Source organism: Amblyraja radiata, chromosome 19 (genome assembly GCF_010909765.2).
Source record: "Amblyraja radiata isolate CabotCenter1 chromosome 19, sAmbRad1.1.pri, whole genome shotgun sequence".
Taxonomy (NCBI): domain Eukaryota; kingdom Metazoa; phylum Chordata; class Chondrichthyes; order Rajiformes; family Rajidae; genus Amblyraja; species Amblyraja radiata.
This window is the reverse complement of record NC_045974.1, coordinates 25,592,691-25,608,507: the sequence shown is the minus strand read 5'-3', so window position 1 is coordinate 25,608,507 and position 15,817 is coordinate 25,592,691. Positions and strand designations below refer to the sequence as shown.

Genomic DNA, 15,817 nt, shown 5'->3' with positions numbered 1-15,817 from the left:
GCGGGACTGTCATATGTTGAGAGAATGGAGCGACTGGGCTTGTATACACTGGAATTTAGAAGGATGAGAGGTGTTCTTGTTGAAACATATAAGATTATTAAGGGATTGGACACACTAGAGGTAGGAAACATGTTCCCAATGATGGGGCGTCCAGAACCAGGGGCCACAGTTTAAGAATAAGGGGTAGGCCATTTAAAACGGAGATGAGGAAAAACATTTTCACCCAGAGAGTTGTGAATCTGTGAAATTCTCTGCCGCAGAAGGCAGTGGAGGCCAATTCTCTGGATGCTTTCAAGAGAGTGTTAGATAGAGCTCTTAAAGATAGCGGAGTCAAGGGATATGGGGAGAAGGCAGGAACGGGGTACTGATTGTGGATGATCGAACATGATCACAGTGAATGGCGGTGCTGGCTCGAAGGGCCGAATGGCCTACTCCTGCACCTATTGTCTATTGACAAATCAAAGCCAGCAACGATGATCAAGGAAAGGTGGAGCCCACAATGGTCCATTGTTGGCTGTGGTGAAGGTGATAACAAGCAGATACAAATAGTGAAACTAAACAGGACGGCAATGAAACTAGTACAACGAGTAGGGGCGGAGAGAGGGGGAATGCAAGGGTCACTTTAGAGTTAGAGAAAACACCTTAATGTGCTAATCCGTACAACCTCAGAACCACTTAAATAAAAACAGAAAATGTTGGGAAAATTCCAGATTCCAACATTTTCTGCTTTTATTTCAGATTTTCAGTGGTTTTCTTTCATTTTTATTTACTCAAAAACATGTCATTGGCTGTGACACCATGAGAGTGAGAAGGGGCTTTTATATAAATGAATCCCAGGATTACATTGAACAGCAGGTCAGACAGGAGCATGCTCAACAGCTCTTAACAACAAAGGTAATTTATATATCATCCTTACTTTAATGAACTGCCCCTTAGCCACTTGACAGGAATATTATCAAACAAAATTCGGTCAATATTGGAGGGAAGATGAGGAGGTTGGCCAATGCACGAGGCACTGAGAAGGGTGTGTAATGGTGGGGGAGGGGGGGATGAGGTGGAGAGGCAGAGAGAAATGGTGGAACAAGTACATTTGTGGACATGTAATAAGCTAAGAGAGAATGTGATTCAAGAGGTGAGTGAGAGGTTATGAAGAGAACGGTCTGCTCATTGAAAGGGTTTAAGAGTCGTAGAGTCTTACAGCTCAGAAACAGGTCCATGCCCACCAAGATGCCCCATCTAAGCTAGTCCCATTTACCTGCATTTATAGTCCTAGAGTCGAGAGCAAGGGCTCAACGAGGTTGACACAGTGGCACAGTGGTAGAGCTTCTGCCTCACAGCGCCAGAGACCCGGGTTCAATCCTGACTACTGTGTGGATGGATTTTTTTAATGTTCTCACATGTGGGTTTTATCCAGGTGTTCCGGTTTGCTCCCATATTCCATAGACGTTGAATTAGTGTTCGATGGTCAGCATAGACTCAGTGGACTGAAGTGTTTCCACAATTTATCTCCATGGTCAGGAGAGAGACATCACTGCTGTCCATTGGAGACCCTCTACCCCAAACATCCAGGACTGTTGCATCTGCAAAACAATTCCTTTTCCCTCATCAAATCCACATTAGTATTTTCCCCATAGAAAAGGCGACAAGGTGGTGCAGCAGTAGAGTTGCTGCCTCACAGCCAGAGACTCGGGTTCGTGGGTGTTCTCCGGGTGCTCCGGTTTCCACCCACACTCCAAAGACACGCAGGTTTGTAGGTTAATTGGCTTCAGTAAAGAAAAAAATTGTAAATTATCTCTAGTGTGTAGGACAGTGCTTGTGTACAGGGATCGCTGGTCGGTGTGGACTCGGTGGGCCGAAGGGCCTGTTTTTGCACTGTATCTATAAACTAAACTAAACCCAACTAATCTGATCCTTGTCTTCAGCATCTCCCCGTTTTTATTGATATTTCCCTTTAACATGCAGCGATCAAGCAGGGCGTTCTGCTTCAATAACACAATGGCAAAATCTATCTCAAGCATCTTTTTGAAGTCCGCATATGTTCCAAGTGGATAATTTATTGACCTTGATCATAACAAACTGTTACAATGGGTTTACTTTTTAAAAAATTGTAGTTTACGGTTAGGATCAGTTTCATCGGCAGAAAGAGTGAAATGATGAGTTTTACGGAGTTTGCAAAGACTGGGACAAATCGACGATGTTCACTGCATCAGATATCAGTGATGTGATTATTTTTTTAAATGATCACTATGTATTTAAACATTGCATTCAGAGTATCAGATCAAAGAGACTGCCGACCATGAAAGCCTATCAGTGAAGGAGATTGAAAAGAACAATTTTAGGATTTATTGACCAGTTTTGTTTTTAATTGGTAGCAAACTGCGCTTTCTTACGAACCATTCAGTCACATCCAGCTTGCCAAATCACTGTTAAGGTCTAGCTAGAAAATTTAATCCCCTGACTAAAAACAGAAGGATTACCCTTCACCCGTAACCATTGACGATATTACCAGAGAATTCAACAATGTGACTCGGGTAGAGTGGCCTTACAAACAAAGACTAGATGTTTGCCTGTTGTAAGATTCACAAAATTTCACTATTGTGTACCTCCCACCAGAATTACCAGTGTCCCGTGCACCTATAGTTTAATTTACAAGCACAGCATGAAAACAGGCCCTTCAGCCTACCGAGTCCATACCGACCAGCGATTCATGTACACTCGCACTATTCGACACACTTTACATGGGACAATTTGTCATTTTTATCTAAGCCAATTGATGTACAAACCTGTACGTCTTTGGAGTGTGGGAGGAAGCTGAAGCACCCAGAGAAAACCCACGTGGCCAAGGGGAGAATGGAGAAATTCAAGACAGACAGCACCCAGTCAGGATCGAACCTGGGCCCGTAAGGCAGCAACTTTACCGCTGCGCCAGATCTCGTTTCGCCCTCTGATCTTTTCTATGACAATACCACCCCCAAGCAAACCCCTCCAGCACACCCATCAGCCCTTCCTCAAATTCATCTTTGCACAGTTCTCCAATGTGCCCCTGGATGAATGGTACCATGGTAGAGGAACATCTGGCCTCATGCTTATAACATGCGTGATCTTTGTACGTAGAGCACAGACTGGAGCAGGCCTCCTCCGTGTTTCTCATTATTGAACTTCACATTGGATGCGTGGCCCAAATCACGAATGCATCTTTGAAAGCAACACATCTTGCCACAGATACTGGCAGTAACTTTCTTTTTGTCATCTGTGGTGATGAAGAGTACCTCAGATGCCCCATACCTCACTCGTATTTGATGTTCACAATCAAGGAAATTGCAAAGGAGAGTTGTATTACCATACAGTGGAGGAAGATGAATAACAGGCAATTGGCACAGCTGGGAATCTTGCTATACCTTGGGTCCTCGATTTTAAGCTAATTTAAATGCCACAAGTGATTAGGAGAATTCGTTTTTTTTTCCAAACAGGATTCACAGCAAATTAAATACAATATCGCTATGTGTTACTATTGACAGAAGGAATAGGGACACCACTGATTTCTTGAGAGAAAAGTAATCTAAATGGAGATTGAGGAACGTTAAGATCCAAGAATATGGGGACACTAGTTGTTCAGGCCAGAAGACATGAAGACGTGAAAGCATAACAAAACACATAAGAATAGAATATAAACACAGAGAAGGAACATTAGTTTAGTTTAGAGATACAGTGCAGAAACAGGGTCTACAGCCCACCAAGTCCGTGCCAACCAGCGATCCCCACACACTAACACTATCCTACACACACACGAGGGACAATTTACAATTAACCAAGCCAATTAACCTACAAACCTGTACGTCTTTGGAATGTGGGAGGAAACCGGAGCATCTGGAGAAAACCCATGAGGTGGAGAATGCACAAACTACATACTCACGGGGAGAATACACAAACTACATACAGGCCGCACCTGTAGTCAGGATCGAACCCGAGTCTCGAGCTGTGTATTTAAAGTCTTTAAATGATGCAACGATCTGGTAAAATTGAGCAGGTTGAGGCTTTTTCCTTAATCATAGACTTAGGGTATGGAAATCATGTTGATGCCACTGGACATGTGCATTGCTAGTTTTCTCTCAGCATTAACCATAATTGTCAGAGTGTGGCCCATTAAAGCCTTTTACAATGACTCTCATAATTGCCCAATTTGAAATACATCAATACTGATTTGGTCTATTATGTCCTCCTGCAAGCATTTCCTAACGTTATGATAATAATTCACAACGCATAATGAAAGACGCGTGGTGGGGCAGCAGGTAGTGCTGCTCCTGTGGGCCAGCACAGCGGCGCAGTGGGTAGAGCTGTTGTCTCACAGCGCCAGAGGCATGGGTTCGATCCAGACCTCGAGTGCTGTCTGAGTGGAGTTTGCACGTTCTCCCTGTCACCGCGTGGGTTTTCTCCAGGTGTTCCAGTTTTCCCCCCACATCCCAAAGACGTGCGGGTTTGTAGGTTAACTGGCCACGGTGCATCGGCCCTTGAGTAGGAAATGGATGAGAAAGTGGGATAACATAGAACCGGTGTGAACGGATGATCGATGGTTGGCATGGACTCGGTGGGTCGAATGGCCTGTTTCCATGCAGCACCTCTAAACTAAACTACTACCTCTTGGCTCCAGGCAACTGCAAATTATCCCTCAGTGTGTGTTAACAAGGACCATCGCCTGCATTGCAGAACTGGGTAACCCTCCTGGGAGCCGCTGAGCCCAAAGAGGGAAACCACAGAGTTCAGCCCTGAGAGAGACCTAACAGTTTTGATCTGTATTCTTTCAAGGCTAGAAGACTGAGTGGTAATCTTATTGTGTGATATAAGTACCTGAGGGGGCTTGAGAGGGTAGATGTAGAAATGTTTCACTGGTGGGGAAAAGTCTTGAACAAAAAGATGTAGTTACAAGGTAAAAGGGATGTTTGGAAATGTCTTCTCTCAAAGTGTGACGAATCTCAACCACAGAGGGAGATTTAGGCTAGATCATTGGAGGTATTTAAGAAAGAGGTAAACATTTTTTTTGAGTGATGAGGGAATTGAGGACACATCAGAAAAACCGAGGCCAGTGTAGATCAGCCTTGATCTTGAGGGCAGCACAGTGGCGCAGCAGTAGAGTTGCTGCCTTACAGTGGCAGAGATCCGGGTTCGATCCTGACTACAGATGCTGTCTGTACAGAGTTTGTACGTTCTCCCCGTGACCTGAGTGAGTTGTCTCCGGGGTCTCCAGTTTCCTCCCACACACCAAAGATGTACAGGCTTGTAGGGTAATTGGCTTGGCACAATTGTAAATTGTCGCAAGTGTGTAGGATAGTGTTAGTCTATCGGGATCGCTGTTCGGTGCAGACTTGGTGGTCGAAGGGCCTGTTTCCACGCTGTATCGCTAAAGTAAAGTAAACGAAAACCAAATTAAAGGCCAAGAACTGCATTGGCTGAAATAAAAAGCAGGGAAAAAAACACTCAGTGGGTCAGGCAAAGAATCAGAGTAAACACGATAGGTCAATAACCTTTTTTCAGCTCAGTGTTTCTAGAATTCTATTCCTATATCTGGTAACTACTTAGAGTGTGATAGCACCAATGAGTTCCATTAAATGCAAATCTTACTCTCCCATATACTTAGACTTTAATCCAAGTAACTATTTGTGATTTATCTCTCTCTTCCGGTTCCCTAACACGCACACAAACACACGCACGCGTAGACACACACACATGCCCTCACACACACACACACACATGCATACACGTATATATATATACACATACAGGCACATGCACACGTATACACACATGCATACATACATGTATACACACACGGACGTACACACACCCACCCATACATGCATGCACACTCAAACACAACCACTGACCGACACACACACAAATCCTCTTACACCCACACAAACAAACACATACACATAATAAAGATAGCAATCCAGCTAGTTCACATCAGCACAATGTACATAACCAACAGCTTGCCAATGAATAACCCTTTGGTGCACTCCATAAAGGGAAGGTTAGCTTATCCATATCAGAACCTGCCCAGATTTCCAATCATTTGAACAAAAATATATTTAATATTCTTACAACTCTCCCATGAAGGGCCTTTATGTGCTAAAGATGCTTGACAAATGGAAGCTGGTGACACATGTCTGAAGTCCTATCCATACAACTTTAATCCACTTCAAACACACAACTATATACAATCAATCTTAAATCTGCATCAGAGAATTTTACAACAGGTTCTTAACAACATGACAAGAGGTAATTAATAATTAGCTGTCAATCAGATTTGTAATTATGATGAAGTGAGGGGATGGCGCAGCGGTAGAGTTGCTGCCCAACGGTGCCAGAGATCCATGTTCAATCTAGGCTACATGTGCTGTCTGTACAGAGTCTGTATGTTTTCCCCGTGACCAGGTGGGTTTTCTCCAAGTGCTCCAGTTTTCTGCGGGTGCTCCGGTTTCCTCCCAACTCTCCAAAATCGTACAGGTTTGAAGGTTATTTGGCTTCAAGTAAGAATTATAAATTGTCCCTAGTGTGTAGGATAGTGCTAGTGTACGGGGGTGAACAGATTGCAGTGTGAACAACAAGCTCATGCTTAATACAAACATTCAAATTTTACATTGGCTGATATTTTGCAACTATTTGTGAGTATAGATTGTAACCGCATTGAAGAATAACAACAACAAAATGATAGGTTTAGAATCAGCCCTACCTTCCTTTTCAAGTCACATGTTACTCTAAATTGGACATTAACCCAGTGACAATGAGTTGAAATCCTGCAATGCTGCACCTCAAACCCTGTAAGAATCAAGAGTCAAGATTCTAGGGTTGCAGAGTGGCGCAGTGATCGTGCTGTTACTCTACAGTGCCAGAGACCCGGGTTCGAATCTGACAATGGGTGCTGTCGGTATGGAGTTTGTACGTTCTCCCTGTGACCACGTGGGTTTTCTCCGGGTGCGCTGGATTCCTCAGAATCACCAAAGACATAGATGTTTGTAGGTTAATTGGCTTCAGTAAGGATTGTAAATTGTCTCCTAGTGTCTAGGATAGTGCTAGTGTACGGGGGTGATCACTGGCTTGCGCACTCGGTGAACCGAAGGGCCTGTTTCCTCACCGTATCTCCAAACTAAACTAAATTAAACCAATGCTCACCTATCATTACCATTTCACTTGAAGCATTGTAGTGTGTGCTGAAAATAAACGTCAGAGCTAACGTAACTGATGATTAATTCTTTAATTTTCGACCATCGGCATGAACTATCTGAAGGTCTTAAAAAAAGTCTGTAATAGGCATGCACAAAACTGATTTCAGCTCTACAGCCCGTGGCACGTCCGGCACACTCATATGCATATGTATCACTTGCACCATTTAATAGATTTAAAGCATTCATAAATGTCCAATGGATGAGCATCAGAAGAATACTTTAAATAGATAGATTTCCAACACATAAACATTTCCAATGTGTAATTTTTGTACCATCGTATCACCCCGCATCCACCTTAGGAAAAGACCATTCAGCCCACCAACCTTTCCTACCGCAAGTCATTTCACCCTATCTATATGCCCATCAGTCCTACAGTCCGAACCTACAGTCTGAAGAAGGGTCCTGACACGAAATGTCACCAATGATGCTGCCTGACCCGCTGAGTTACTCCAGCACTTTGTGTCTCAAGTCAGAATGTGGTGTGACTTGGATGGGGAAATATAGAGAGCAGTGTTCCAATCCACCTACCACCCTTGGCCTGCCAGGTAGCAGAAAGGGGCAGTGGGTTGGTGAAGTGCTGTCAAAAGGTAGCAGAGATGAGTAACAGCAGCGCACTTAAAAATTAGACATAAAATGCTGGAGTAACTCAGCTGGTCAAGCAGCAACTCTGGAGAAAAGGAATTGGTGAAGTTTCGGGACCGGACCCTTCTTTAGACTGAGAGTAAGGGCAGAGGGAAACTAAACTATGAAAAGGTAGAGAACAAAACAGAGCTGGCATCAATGATCAAAGAAAGTTGGAGCCCACAATGGGCCATTGTTGGCTGTTGAAGAGGTGATAACAAAGGGATACGAACAGTGAAACCAGCACGATGACTAGGGTGGTGGTGGTGGGGGGGGGAGAGAGAGAGGGAATGCAAGGGTTACATGAAATTAAAGAAATCAATATTCATACCGCTGGGTTGGTCTGGGCAAGGCAACTGTGGTAGCCTCTCTGACAAAGCCTGCAGCAGTTTGTGCTGAGAGCAGAGAGCTACCGTTGTGAGCTGAGCATTCTCTTCAGCAGACTAATTGAACCTCCAGTCAGGCAGCATTAAAAGGCCTGAATTTTCTCCCATTAGCTGCAGACTTAAAGTGCCTGGCCCCTGCAAAGTCCAGCAGTGGCTTGTTCACGTGAACATAGAAGATAGAACAGTACAGTATGGGAACAGGCCCTTTGGCCCACAATGTCATGAGTTCAAAAGTTATAGGAGCAGAATTAGGCCACTCAGCCCATCGAGTCTACTCCGCCATTCAATCATGGCTGATCTATCTTTCCCTCTCAACCCCATTCTCCTGCCTTCTCCCCATAACCCCTGACACCCCTACTAATCAAGAATCTGTCAAGCTCCACCTTAAAAAAATAATTGAGGGCCTCCACAGCCTTCTGCGGGAATGAATTCCACAGACTCACCACCCTCTGACTAAAGAAATTCCTCCTCATCTCCTTTCAAACGGTATGTCCTTTTATTCTGAGAGGCTGTGACCTCTGGTCCTGGACTCTTCTACTATGACCGTGCTGAACACGGTGCAAGATTAACTAATCTCCTCTGCCTGCACATGATCCATTTACCCCCCAGCACCATTCCCTACATATCCACATGCCTTCGCCACCACGCCTGGCAACGCGTTCCAGGCACCCACCGACTTCTGAGGAGTGGACAGAAGGTTGGGCAGAGCGCATCGAGTTTTGAATGGTAGATTAAGAGGTGGAATAAATAACGCGACGGGTATACAATGAGTTTGAAGAAGGGTCCCGACCCGAAACGTCACCCATTCTTTTTTTTCTCCAGAGAAGCTGCCCGACCCGCTGATTTATTCCAGCACTTTGTGTCTATCCTCGTTATATCTCCTCGGGTCTGTTCGATACCCGAGGTCCTCGTTCATAGTCAGGAAACCGCTTTCATGCTCACATCGGCTGGATCTTGCCTGAAGGCAGACACAAAACGCTGGAGTAACTCAGCGGGGCAGGCAGCGTCTCTGGTGAGAAGGGATGGATGACATTTCTTCAGACTGAGAGTCGGGGAAGAGGGGAAACGAGAAATATAGACGGGTCTTGCCTGGTTCTTGGGTGGAAACTCGCAACTACAAGCGGTCGGTGGTGAGGGATTAACCTACATCATCTCCGCGCCCGACCAAATTAACACAATCGTCCACCCCGGCAGTGCCTGTGTACTTGGAAGGCGTTTGCAAGAATACTGACTTGACTGAGTCGCAAGAAGAACATGTGGGTGATCGATAAACTGTCCTTAAATATCAATAGCTAATCAATCAGAGGAACAGGACCAGGGGACCAAAGCATCATCGCTAGTTTATAAATGAGGGATTGCATTGTGCAGCATGATGGAAAATAATGATTTAGCACCGTTCAGTAACGTTAGAGTCAGAGTCATACAACGTGGAAACAGGCCCTTCGGCCCAACTTGCCCACGCAGACCAACATGCCCCGTCTACACTCGTCCCACCTGCCACCCTCGAAATTTGTAGGAAGGGACTGCAGCTGCTGGTTTCCACCGAAGATAGACAAAAATTGCTGGAGTAACTCAGCGGGACAGGCAGCATCTCTGGAGAGCAGGAATGGGCGATGTTTCGGGTCGAGACTAGAAACGTCACCCATTTCTTCTCTCCAGAGATGCTACCGGTCCCTCTAAACCTGTCGTATCCGTGTACTTGTCTAAATATTTCTTAAACGTTTCTATAGTACCCGCTTAAATATAAAGAATTAGAATTGCTGGGATCTGTACATTTTACCCATTCGTGCAGGGAATTTGCGTTGTCTTATGATATTTGCATTGGCGATTGGGTGAATTAGAGAGTTGGTTTTAAAGGGAACAGGATTTTTATTTAATAAAGACATGGTTCGCCTTTACTGCACATTTAGTAACGACAACTTTGCTGCAAATAATTAAAGACTGTTCCGTGTATTCCATTTAACATCTATCTCTCCGTCCTGGTGACCTTGTTCTGTTGAAAGCTGAGTCTACAGGTAAAGTCGGACAAGAGGCTGAGAACGTGAGAAGGTTCCGATGGGACGTCTTAAACGGACTTGATCAATTCATATCTGTGGAGATTTATTCCCAGAGAAGGACTCGACGTGTCAAGTCGTGCTGTTTAGTTATGTTAAGAGATACAGCATGGAAACAGGCCATTCGGCCCACCGACTCCACGCCGACCACACTATGTCTATGTTATCCCACTTTCTCTCCCGCTCCCTACACACTAGGCGGCTGTTCACGGAGATCCAATTAACCTACAAACCCGCGCGTTTTGGGGATGTGGGAGGAAACCGGAGTACCCGAAGGAAACGCACGCGGTCACTGGGAGAAGGTGCAAACTCCACACAGCCAGAGAGCACGCGAGGTCAGGATCGAACCTGGTTCTCTGGCGCTGTGAGGCAGCGGCTCTACCAGCTGCTCCACTGTGTTAAGGTGCCTTTTACAGCGCATAGTCAAAGCGAACAGTGTAAAGCAAAAACAACACAAAATGCTGGTGTTTGATCCATTATTTTCAATGTCGGCGGCAGGCAGCAAAGTAAAAGCCGAACACAAAAGCGGTGCCGCACAATCCTCTAATGTGACCAATTCCAGTCGCTTTTCGAATGTCTCAATGCGGAGACAACGCGGCCCAAACCGCCCATTCCAACCGGTGGCCAAACTAGAAAATGAACAGCTCTCCACAATAACAGCAGCTTACATCAGACGCAGCATAAAAACGATAAACCATTCGCGTATGTGACCATGCTCTCAAAACCTTGTCCTAAAATCAAATTCTTGCAAAGGGCGGTGACAACAGAAAAAGCATTCCATTCAACGCGACTCAACTTTAGTGCGACGTAAAAATGTTTTCTAAACTCGCTTACTTCAGCTTTTCCTAATCAATGGGACGCAACCCGCACTTTTAAACCGCTTTAATCCCACTGTTGATGTGGACAAATTAATTTTAACTTGAAATAAAAAAGCAAAAAACTGATATATCTTTGTCACGAACGATATTTACTCTCTTGATATTCGTTGGTTATTCTACAGTTAGTTGTAAATTAAAGTATATTTTTTTAGACGACGGTCTTAAAGAGAGATGAAGTCTGGAACTGACTGTTGACGAGGCAAGGAATGTTGGCCCTGTTCTCCAGTGGATCCCCATCTTTTTTGGGATTCAATTCGATGGTCAACCCTTATAATGTTCTCTTGCGTCTCGCAAAATGACCCAATCGTTCAATGCGGATGGGCTTGGGATGAAATTCAGGAAGGTGTCAGCCCCTAATCGGACCCCTTATGCCATTCACACAGGGGCTCAACTCCTAAACCACAGGAGCGTTCAATAGAACATCGCATTCAACGGCAGCTGGCGAGAGGGGGAGATACAAATGGAAACATTCTCTACACTTCCACAGATAAATAGTTCCCTTTTACAGGCTTTCCCCCCGAAGTGCTGCGTGTATAATGACTAATATAACCCAGGGAAGGGGTAATAAGGGAGAGGGAAGGGAAGGGAAGGGGGAGAGGGGCAGAGAGAAGCAGAGAGGGGGAGAGACGGAGAGCGAGAAGGGAGAAGGAGAGATGAGGGGGAGAGAGGAGGGGGAGAGAGGAGGGAGGGGAGGGGAGAAGGGAGGAGAAAGGGATAGAGAAGAGGGAGAAGAGGACGGGGAGAGAGAGAGGGGTTGCTGCTGGATCCCGCTAAATGAGTGGCAAAACGGGGACAAAATTGAATAGGGTGAGAGCCGTCCGTGGAATTACAAACGAAGAGCACTGTAAATCAGAAAGGTCTCGTCATGGCAATCTCTGAAACATTGGGTCTTTGGACTTCCTTGGTCCTGATCTCTTAAGAAAAACAAAAACCTTCAAACCCCTCCTGCTAGAGGTTTGAGGAGGGTGAGTGTGTGTGCGTGGGTGTGTGTGCGTGTGAGGCGCCAGTTTGAATCGAGCATGTAGCCTGGTATTAGGCTGGAAACAAAGCGTTGACTTCGGGGCTAAATGAATCAGGAGACGGAGAGCAGTTTAACTAAGTGACCCCTTCCACGAGTCGCTGCTCGAATTACAGGTCAAATTGACTTTTTTCTCTATGAAGCAAGCAACAGAGTGAATGAAGATAAGACGGTTTTGAGGAGGAATGTGTTGAAACGGACCTGTTCTGTGCGACGGGCTGTAGCAAAGGTTTATTACGCGTTAGCCTTTTGCATCCTATTTCCCCCAATTATCTACCCCTCCCATACGCCGAAGGACCCGTGGTCTTGAGGTGATTGTTGCTGCTTCTGAATGAATCCTGCAAAGTGCCCGAGAGCTGTAATCTGAAGCCTTGATTCACAACTGTTCGTCCTACTGACACCAACCGCCGCGGCGCTTTGGTGCAAATGTGTATTTTAAGTTAATGTCTTCCGTGTGGATCTGACTGTTCATTAACTAGCTCGCACATCCACACACGGATTTATACACTGCCAAACATGCAATCTTGCAGCACCCCCTCCATCCTTTCTCTGCCTCGCTCTCTCTCTCTCACACACACACTGTCAAACATGCAAATTCCCTCTCTCTCTCTCACACACACACGTACACACACACATAACCGCTTGCTTTCCACGCCCTGTACACACTTTATAACATATACAGTCTAACACTCAAGCACGTCGATTGACACAAACCCCAACTATTCTGCAATCAGAACACAATACAAACCGGCCACGCGTTCTTGGTAATACACACAAGGGCACTTCTACATATGGTCATAGAATCATAAAGCACGGAAACAGGCCCTTCGGCCCAACTTGCCCATGCCGACCAAGCGGCCCCATCAACACTAGTCACACCTGCCCGCGTTTGGCCCATATCCCTCTAAACCTTTCCTATCCACGTACCTGTCCAAATGTATTTTATAAATACATTTCTAGATATACACACCAAATGCATCCACGTATTGTAACACACATGCACAGCCACGCACAGAGGTACATCTGATACTGAAACGCTCGCATATTGTCACAGGACAGGCATCCAAATCCATTCGCGCTCTCTCCCTCTCATACACACACACGTATATAAACCCCACCAGAGACCCCCCCCCCCCCCCCTCCCCTCTCTCTTGCACACGTACACCTGTCACAAAATGCACACTTCTTCACTTTTTCCACTGACACCAAACAAAACCAGTCAGAGATAGACACACAATGCTGGAGTAACTCAGCGGCATCTCTGGTGAGAAGGAATGGGTGACTTTTCGGGTCGAGACCCTTCTTCAGACCCGAAACGTCGCCCCTTCCTTCTCTCCAGAGATGCTGCCTGTCTCGCTGAGTCACTCCAGCATTTTGTGTCTATCTTCGGCTTAAACCAGCATCTGCAGTTCCTTCCTAAACAAAACCAGTGTCTGGCCAACAATTTCGCAAGCTTGTCTTGTTCATCATCTTCTAGCCGTGCGCCAGAGCACTCACATCTATGAAACCTCACTACGAAACATTGGCTGTGAGCTCCGATCAATTAGTTTGCCACATGGTTCCCAATGAACCCGGACAGTAAAAGAAAACCGAGATAAATCCCGCTGAAAAAAAATGGGAATCGCAAGATACATTTCCCAGTTATTAAGGGGAACCTTCAAAGGCGGCGAGCTGCGAATTCCTCCTCAAGACTATGCAAAGCCACCTTCAATCCTGCCTTTTTTAAACCGTTCGTCCTTTCCAAGCGGTTTACCTTTGGTGCGATCTCAATGTCTCGGACTGTTGTTTTAATCAATTTGACGACTATTGTTAGATCACAGGAAACTATCCGTGCTTTCCTAACGACCGGGTGAAATGCAGTTAAGAAAAAAAATAGCTCGACACTCTCTTCTCAATGCAACATCACTATATTCCTACCTTCAGTCCCTCCTCGCCTGAGAGTTACCTATAATCCACCTTTACGTTAAAGAAGCCTCAGTCTCTCGCTGCATTCTGGAAAGGAAGAAAAGGGGACATTTCTTCCGCCTCAATATTAGTACCAAAGTGCAAAGCGTTTGCAAACAGCGGCTCACCCCAAACGCTGCCTGTTTGCTTCACTCCTGCCTCCCTCCCTCTTACTCTCTCTCTCTCTCTCTCTCTCTCTCTCTCTCTAATCCTCTCCTCCTATGCTTCTGCACACAAACCGAGGAGGAACGAGAATACATTCACACCCCCTGGTCAGTATACCCCCCAACCAGTTACCCCCATCAGTCAGTTCTCACTGAGATTTCAGCTGCCCGTGCAAGGGGTGCGAATGCAGGCACCTCGCTCTCGGAGCTATTACCTATCTCAGTCCATCTCTGGTGTGTTTGCTTGCTCGCTGTAGTTCCCCTCCGCTCTCTCTTGGGAAAGCCGATTGAACAGATCGATTCACCTCCTGGAAATCTGTATCCATGTAGATCTGGATTTTTTTTTTGATTGTTTGTTTGTTTTATGGTAGGACAGCTGGCGCGAAATATCACGTCGTCCCCTTCCTCTCGCCCATCAATTTCCAATTGTCCCGTCACAGCGAAGTGCAGGTCTTCTGTCAACTGTGATACGGTGGCGACAAGTAGCGTGGCCAATTTCTCTGCCGTCTGTATGTATGTGTGTGTAGGTTGGTCAGTAAACGTACTGTGGCAAATCTCTCTGCCGTCACACCTCTCCGTTTCTTATCCACCGTGGATCAATTAATTGGGCGACACCTTCCTGATTCACCGGGGCCCGGGAGTGTGTCACTCGCCTTTCCCCAGCCCTCTTTACACCCCGCCTCAATTCTCCCACGGATGTCAGGGGGTGGGGTTCGTAATTCAGTCTCACGGTCAGTCTCACGGTCCCGCGGGAACTCTCTAGTAAACCTGTGAAACTATAATCCCTGTCCTAATAAAACTAGCAGATCACTTCGCCCAGTAGTCATTTACCAGCACGTAGAACTGAGTGTGATCAATTCTGATATCGCTCCATAATTTAAATCAGATTTTTTTTCAAAATGAGTGTACTTTCTGATTTTTTTTTTAGTCTATATTGGTGAGAAATAGCAACATTATCAGATTCCCTAACTAACTATGTATAAATTGTGCTCCCGACTGTGAATTTCTGAAATACTGTCGCAAGGCAATGGTGACAAATGTTCTCGACGTTATTTTGCCATTGTTGCAGTTTTGTTTTAGTCCCGCATTGTTAACAAATGCGGGCGGCCAGGTATCGATGTGTCGAGGTGAGCAGGTGGGTTAAAGGTTTCATGGCGAGCTGGGTAATTGTGGAGATAAAACAAGGTCTCTGTCGCCCTCAAGAGTACGACTGTAGTTTTGCAGTCGCTGACTGAAATCGCTGCGTCACAGAGGTAAGAAGTGCTGATCAATTTAGTTTGCATTCTTCCTGCAGGAAGACTTGCTTAGTTACAACCCAGTGGTATGAGTATTGATTTATCTCATTTCAATTATCTATGTCTCTCTCCCTCCATCCCTCCCCACCTAGACTTTAGACTTTCAGAGACACAGTGTGGAAACAGGCCCTTTGGCCCACAGAGTCATAGTGATCATACGATCAGTCTGCACCTGCTGGAGTTTAGAAGGATGAGGGGCCCCCTCATTTAAACTTACAGACTAATGAAAGGCCTGGA

The 15,817-nt window shown here is 45.6% G+C and overlaps 1 protein-coding gene across 5 annotated transcripts in view; it reads right to left on the bottom strand.

The window, feature by feature from the left end:
* Positions 1-14,973, bottom strand: part of tafa2 (TAFA chemokine like family member 2) — a 201,764-nt gene extending 186,791 nt beyond the window's left edge. Inside the window, exons 1-2 of one of the 5 annotated variants that reach the window (XR_004414869.1) lie at positions 14,501-14,970; positions 14,095-14,169 (exon numbers count right to left, since the gene is read on the bottom strand). The gene's annotated coding sequence lies outside the window, so the exon portion shown is untranslated. The other 4 variants (XR_004414867.1, XR_004414870.1, XR_004414868.1 and 1 more) reach the window with 4 other exon arrangements.
* Positions 14,974-15,817: the final 844 nt, after the last annotated feature.